Genomic DNA, 7634 nt, shown 5'->3' with positions numbered 1-7634 from the left:
TGAGTGGCATTCTGATTATGAAAGTTCATACATGCTAAGGAGTCCAGACACTGATGGAGAACTCCAGCCTATGCAATTTGTCCTGCAGAACAATGGGAACCCATATGATTTTGATAAGTGTTCTGAGTAAAGGTTAAAGTTTTAGATATATTTCACACTTGGAGACTTTCCTAACCATCCATCCCTCTCTTAGAGGTCACAGTGAACACTCACAAACTAAAGGCTCTTAGAAATCCCATTGCAATGGAAATATTTGTTTATCCCAGGATTTCTCAAATATAATTATACACACACACACACACACACACACACACACACATATTTATTGAAACACCAAATTCATCTTTTTAGATATGTATACTTTGTGAAATACAATTTCAGTATGACTACTGGAATCAATAGACAAATTTAAGAGATTTTTAAGAGATAAAAAGATATGATAAAATCTAACTTAATTCCCTTCTTCTTACTGGGAACTTATTGAGGATACCATCATCTATTTATTGAGCATCTACACTGCACACAGCTCTGTGGTAAGTGTGATTAGGAATAAAACAGTAGAAGAAATCACAGACCTTGTTCCCACAGAGCTAATTGGAGGGAGAAATTTAACACATGCAGATAATTAGGTGATGTGACCTACTGCATATGACACTATCTCAGGAAGTGATAAAATGTGGGGAAGCTGTCAAATCAATTGGCATTCCAAAAAAAAAAAAGCTCAAGAAAGGTCAGAAGGGCTAGAAGAAGCAGTGTGCAAGAAGCTGAATTTGTCTATTAGGCTTCCCTTCCCTATCTAGGAGAGGGGGCTTGTGAAACAGTTACCTTTCATATAGGTTATTATAATAGTCTACTGAATAGTGTCTCCATCTCTGATCTCTATTATTAGGTGAGCTTCCTAAAACATCACATTTAGCCTTTTTTTTTTCTTCTGCCACTAACTTAAAATGGCTCCCTAACCATTTTTTTATTGTTTTTGGCTCAGCACAACAAGCACATACTTATAGAACTTATTATATACCAGGTCTCAGTCAAACACAGTGGTAGCAGTTTAGTCACTAAGTCATGTCCGACTCTTGCGACCCCATGGACAGTAGCCCGCCAGGCTCCTCTGTCCATGGGATTCTCCAGGCAAGAATACTGGAGTGGGTTGCCATTTCCTTCTCCATCAGTCAAACATAGCCTCTGGCAAAAAGAAACTTTCAGGCTGGATTTTAGGTCATAGGAGAAGAGGGGCCTTATTACATTAAATAGTGACCTCTGAGCCAACAAATCCACTGAAATTTTCATTGAAAATCTTCTCCCCTGCTTTGATCAAGGTGAGCATCTCCCTCTTGTTTGCTGTGCTGAACACATCCAGCAATGCCCTTCCCACTGGCACTCAACAACATACATTCTTCACGCTTCAGGTTCCAGTTTCAGCATTGGGTACACGGTCACAAGACCAGCTCTGAACAAGCAGGAGTTAGGCAGAAGTTCCAGTAACAGGGAAGAGGGTGCAGAGTGAATGATCTTTATAAAGAGGAAATAGTCCTAGAAAATTCAAAGGTTGGAGATGAAAAAAACAAACTAGTTCAACACCTGCACTGTCTTTAGATGACAATGGTTACTCTAAGGGGAAACAGAATACTAACCTGATTCAAGGGAGGCATTCATTTGTCAGGTTTAGGAACATGGATAAGATTGAGAGCTTTGAGGGAAACAATGATTTATATGACACAGCTATTAGATTATATGCCCTTAAAAATTCAGCTGTCTCTCTTGAGTTCATGGTCCTCCCCTATAAAGTGATGGGAACACACATCAGTTGTTTTCAAATTGTACTCCACGGAATCTTGCCTGGTGCTGCTAACAGCTGGAGATGAAGAGGAAGGTCAGAGACTTTCCATTATCACTACCACTATCACTTGATTTTAACTCTCCAAAAAAAATGTTATTTTATTTATCAAGGAGCCCAGTGAACTACACCACATGCAAAGTAAACTATATTTATTTTTGGTTGGGAAATCTTTCTGGACAGTTGATCCAACATTTTTCAAAACTCCCTTTCAATGTTTTATAAGCTTGTATGTTCCACTTGAAAAACTGTACATTTAAAAAGGGCCAATAGAACTTCTCATGCTAAAAGAAAGGCAGAACAATCATTTCAAAGTTTTCTAAATTAAGACAGTATCAGGCTACTTATTTCCTAGAAAAAGGAAGTTCAAGTTTTTGTTCTGTGACATTTCATCTGTAATATTAGAGAGATCATTTATAAGAATGAAGATACTGAAGCGAAGCAGGATCCTATAGCTCTTCCTCTCCACCATGTCCTCTGCTTACATTTTGTCAGTGAAAAACTTTAGCCAAAGAATAAGTTTAGTCAGAGAGTGAGAAAAGGCAGAAACAAAGGGAAACAGTTAAAGGAAACCAAGTGTTAATAGTTTAGTCATTAAGCAAAGTCAAGAATGTTTAGTTCCTTCTGAAGGGATATAGATACTAATTCTGAGCCATATCCTGTGAGCTGTCTTATAGGTACTGAAACCACTATCAGGTGGAAAAAGTTAACTACATGATAACCAGACTGTAGCCATAACATAAAATGCTACTATTCCAAGATCTGGCCTCAAGAAATGGAAACAAACCAACCCTGGAACTGAAGATTAATTGTACCTAAAACAATCAAGATGATGCTGGTCAGACCACTGATGACCAATTGCAGGATGACGGTCAGAGCTGACTGTGCTGTTCCTGCAAGCAGTCCCCTCCCTCAGCCTAGAAAAAGCTATTGCTCACTTCCTGTCAGCGGGGCAAGCCAGCCTTTGGATCGGTGGTCTCTCTCCCCGCAGGCTGCCAGCATCCAAAATAAAGCACCTTCTTTTCCACCAACCTGGCCTCTTTATAGGCTTTTCAGGAGTGAGCAGCCAGACCTAGGTTTGGTAATTGTACTTTGTACTAAGTTATCATGGCCACGCTATGACTGACTTGAAACTCCGTAAGAATTAATCACCAATCCTAGCAATGCTTGCAGTTGGAGGAGGTGTTTCCATGTCATTGTACTTTCTGCTTTCTGGAATCTTTCTGGAAGGCCCATGTTGGATGGATGGCATACTAGTCTTTTACAGACTATCATTCATATAAGTTAGGTTCACATTATTTTTATATTTGTGCAGGACAATATTCTTGGATTCCAGAAGGGAGAAATCAATTTTGCTAGCTTTGTAGCTCATAATGGGTTTTGTAATCACACTTCAAAATGATCACTCTCTTCTCTTTTATCCAATTCTGATAGCTCAGAAAGATGGCACATACCCAGCACCAAGATTCTCACCAGGGAATTTTAAAATTTCCTAAGTGCTCTTTTGGGACAATGATGAAGATGTTTTCAAGATTATTTCCCCAAATGAGTTAAGTACTTGATATCTAGACAGAGGTGTAGAAATAGGATCATTAAACCAATTTTCTACACCACACTCACCAACTTACCATTCCAATCAAACCATGTAAAATCTTTTGGATCAATTGAGGAGAACATGGTGAGGCATAGAGAGTTAAGAAATTTGAAATTGTCTCTTCTAACCATGAAGTTCTCTTGTAAATGCAAAAATTTACTCCATGTCCGTACTCCCAGATAAAGGGTCTTCTCTAGGACTACGCAGAAGAACCCGATAAAGAGCAATAATAAGTTTCTGTGACCCTCCTCTAAAATCATTCCATGTCTACTTTTTCTGATTATTATTGTCACTTTGTGTGTGAGCATCCTGGTTTGTTGACTGGCTCACTCATGGTCCAATGTTCTCTGATGTCACGCATTGACTTTTCCATTCTATTCTGTTCCCTACTCCAAGATTGGGTAGTCAGCAAGGGTGTGGAGCAGTCTAAGCTAACCATGGAAATGAAGGCACCCACATTCTTAGTCCTGACGGGAAAATGGAGCTATCGAGTTGCTGGAACTTGGAGATGGAGTTGAAGTTTTATGCATGGTACAGGTGACGGGCCCTATGACAAAGAAAAGTAGTTGTCCCCTCTGATTATGTGTGGTCTCACTGCATATTAAGGGACAGATGAAAAACAAAAGAGAAGTAGACAGGAGTAAAGAAAGTGTACAAAACTGCTGAACTGCTTACTGATCAGGCATCATGGGATATTGTTTTCACAGGTTTGTGGGCGATGTCAATAAATAAGTGCTATTTTTATGACCACTTGACAGATTAAGAAACTGAGACTCCTAAATATGAAGTAACCTAGGCCAAAACCAGATTTTCACTTGATTACAAAGCCTGACAATCGTAGCGCATGGGTGGTGAATTGCCATCAGGAGACAGTTCTATGAGAGGTTCAAAGACCATGATCTTACTTATTTGCATCAGTAGAGTTTCTGCAAGATTTTAAAATCATTTCCACTGTGGAAATTTTACAAAGTTATACCATCAGAATCAAAACATCCCCTGAGTTCACTGTAATCCTTAGCCTTCTCTTTTCTCTCACCTCCAGCAAAATCAGGATTTTATCCATTACTTATGAACAATTTGGAAAACTCTGTCAATTTTTGCCAGGGCTTTCATTACCTCTGTAAGATATCTATGTTATGGATAGATATCAAAATGTTCCAACTTATCTCTTTTCCTGTGCATGCATTTGGAAAAATTCCACTTTGCAAATAGAAAACTCAATCTGATTCAGTCCAAATTCACTGAAATCCATCCAAAAACTCAAGAACACTTCAACGTTTCTTATAACATAGGTAATAATTGACTGTGACATCATGATTTCCAGAAATACACACACACACACACACACACACACACACACACACACACACACACACACACACACACACTATATGTGTTTACTATGGCTTTTCCAACTTCCTTTTCCCTTCTATAGATGAGTTCTCCTTACCTTATTGTGTAGGAATGTAAATGTGGCTCACCAAGACTGCAGATCCTGAATTGCCATTCTCAGCTGACCCTGAATAAACCCATCTTTGCTGGAGAGACATCTGGTAGTATATTTCAGGCCAATACAAGGTGGAGGCTGTAATCCAAAGAAGATGGAGAGGAGTTAGTTTCTGATAAGAGGGGCAATATTTTCTAAGCTGTAGTGAGAGGGAACAATGAATGGCTTGTACGATTCACACATTCTAAAAATAAAATATTTCTTAAAATATTATTATGCCTATAAATGAATATGCTAGATGCTGGACACACACACAGATTAGCAAGGCCAACGCAGTCACTACCTCACATAACTTTCATTTAGTTGTCAAGAAGGAAAGCAGAATTTTCCACCCCAAAACTGGCCTCTTTGTCCTAAGGATTATTTTAGGTTCATTATTTATTTATTTACTTACTTACTTCTGTATTTTTCATTTTTTTTTTCTGTTTAAATTATTTTAAGTTTATTCTTTTAAGATACAGCAGACACAGGAAAGGCTAAAAAAATTGAACAGAAGTTCCTTTGCGTAAGAGACGCTTATATTTATAAGAGAGATCTCATTCTGTTAGGATGCTCTCCTCTCTGTACCAGGAAGAGGTCTTGACTAAATCTCTAGGACAATGCAAAGAAATAGAGGAAAACAATACAATGGGAAGGACTAGAGATCTCTTCAAGAAAATTGGAGCTATCAAGGGAACATTTCATGCAAGGATGGAGACAATAAAGGATAGAAACAGTAAGGACATAGCAGAGGCAAAAGAGATTAAGAAGAAGTGGCAAGAATACACAGAAGAGCTATAAAAAAGATCTTAATGACCTGGATAACCATGACGTGGAATCACTCATGTAGAGCCAGACATCGTGGGTGTGAAGTCAAGTGGGCCTTAGGAAGCATCACTACGAACAAAGCTAGTGGAGGTGATGGGATTCCAGTTGAGCTATTTCAAATCCTAAAAGATGATGCTGTGAAACTGCTGCACTCAATATGCCAGCAAATTTGGAAAACTCAGCAGTGGGGACAGGACTGGGTAAGGTCAATTTTCATTTCAATCCCAAGGGCAATGCCAAAGAATGTTCAAACAATTCACAATTACATTCATTTCCTTTGTTAGCAAGATAATGCTCAAAATCCTTCAAGCTAGACTTCAACAGTACATGAACTGAGAACTTCCAGATATACAAGCTGGATTTAGAAAAGGCAGAGGAACCAGAGATCAAATTGCCAACATCCATTATATCATAGAAAAAGTAAGGGAATTTCAGAAAGATATCTACTTCTGCTTCATTAACTACCCTAAAGCCTTTGATTGTGAGGATCACAACAAACTGTGGAAAATTTTTAAAGAGATGGGAATACCAGACCACCTTACCTGCCTCCTGAGAAACCTGTATGCAGGTCAAGAAGCAACAGTTAGAACTGAACATGGAACAACTGACTGTTTCCAAACGTCAAGGCTGTATATTGTCACCCTGCTTATTTAACTTATATGCAGAGTACATCATGTGAAATACCAGGCTGGATGAAACACAAACTGGAATCAAGATTGCCGGGAGAAATATCAATAACCTCAGATATGCAGATGACACCACCCTTATGGCACAAAGTAGAGCAACTAAAGAGCCTCTTGATGAAAGTGAAAGAAGAGAGTGAAAAAGTTGGCTTAAAACTCAACATTCTAAAAACAAATATCTTGGCATTTGATCCCATCACTTCATGGTAAATAGATGGGGAAATAATGGAAACAGTGACAGACTTTATTTTCTTGGGCTCCATAGTCACTGCAGACAGTGACTGAAGTCATGAAATTAAAAGACACCTGTTCCTACGACAAACCTAGACAGGGAACTAAAAAGCAGAGACATCACTTTGCCAACAAAGGTGCTATAGTCAAAGCTGTGGTTTTTCGAGGAATCATGTACAGGTGTGAGAGTTGGACTATAAAGAAGGCTGAGCACAGAAGAATGGATGCTTTTGAACTGTGGTGCTGGAGAAGACTCTTGAGAGTCCCTTGGACAGCAAGGAGAACAAACCAGTCAATCCTAAAGGAAATCAACCCTGAATATTAATTTGGAGGACTGATGCTGAAGCTGAAGCTCCAATACTTTGGCCACCTGACGGGAAGAGATGACTCACTGGAAAAGACTCTGATTGGGAAAGATTGAGGGCAGCAGAAAAAAAGGGAACAGAAGATGAGATGGTTGGATGGCACTACCAACTCAGTGGACGTTAGTTTGAGCAAACTCTGGGAGACAGTGAAGCAACAGGGAAGCCTGGAGTGCTGCAGTCCATGGGGTCGCAAAGAGCCAGACTTGACTTAGGGATGGAACAACAACCTGAAACTCTTATCAATGAAAAAGAAGTGATTTAAATCAATCTGCGTAACAACCACTGGAGAAGGAAATGGCAACCCACTCCAGTGTTCTTGCCTGGAGAATCCCAGGGACGGGGAAGCCTGGTGGGCTGCCGCCTTTGGGTCACACAGAGTCGGACACAACTGAAGCAACTTAGCAGCAGCGGCAGCAGCATAACAACCACACCATTATTTGCTGTATTTTCCTGGTAACCTCCTAAAACTGCCTCCCTTTTCCCCACACCATCCCCATCTTCTTTGGTCTTTAGCTAGAGATGGTATTTAAGGTGATGGTTTGGGACATTTGGGGGAAATTACTTAATGGTTCTGATCCTCTTCCAAGTACACAGGAGGTATATAAGTTTT

This window comes from Muntiacus reevesi, chromosome 2, assembly GCF_963930625.1.
Source record: "Muntiacus reevesi chromosome 2, mMunRee1.1, whole genome shotgun sequence".
In the NCBI taxonomy this organism is placed as follows: domain Eukaryota; kingdom Metazoa; phylum Chordata; class Mammalia; order Artiodactyla; family Cervidae; genus Muntiacus; species Muntiacus reevesi.
Note: the sequence above shows the minus strand (reverse complement) of the source record.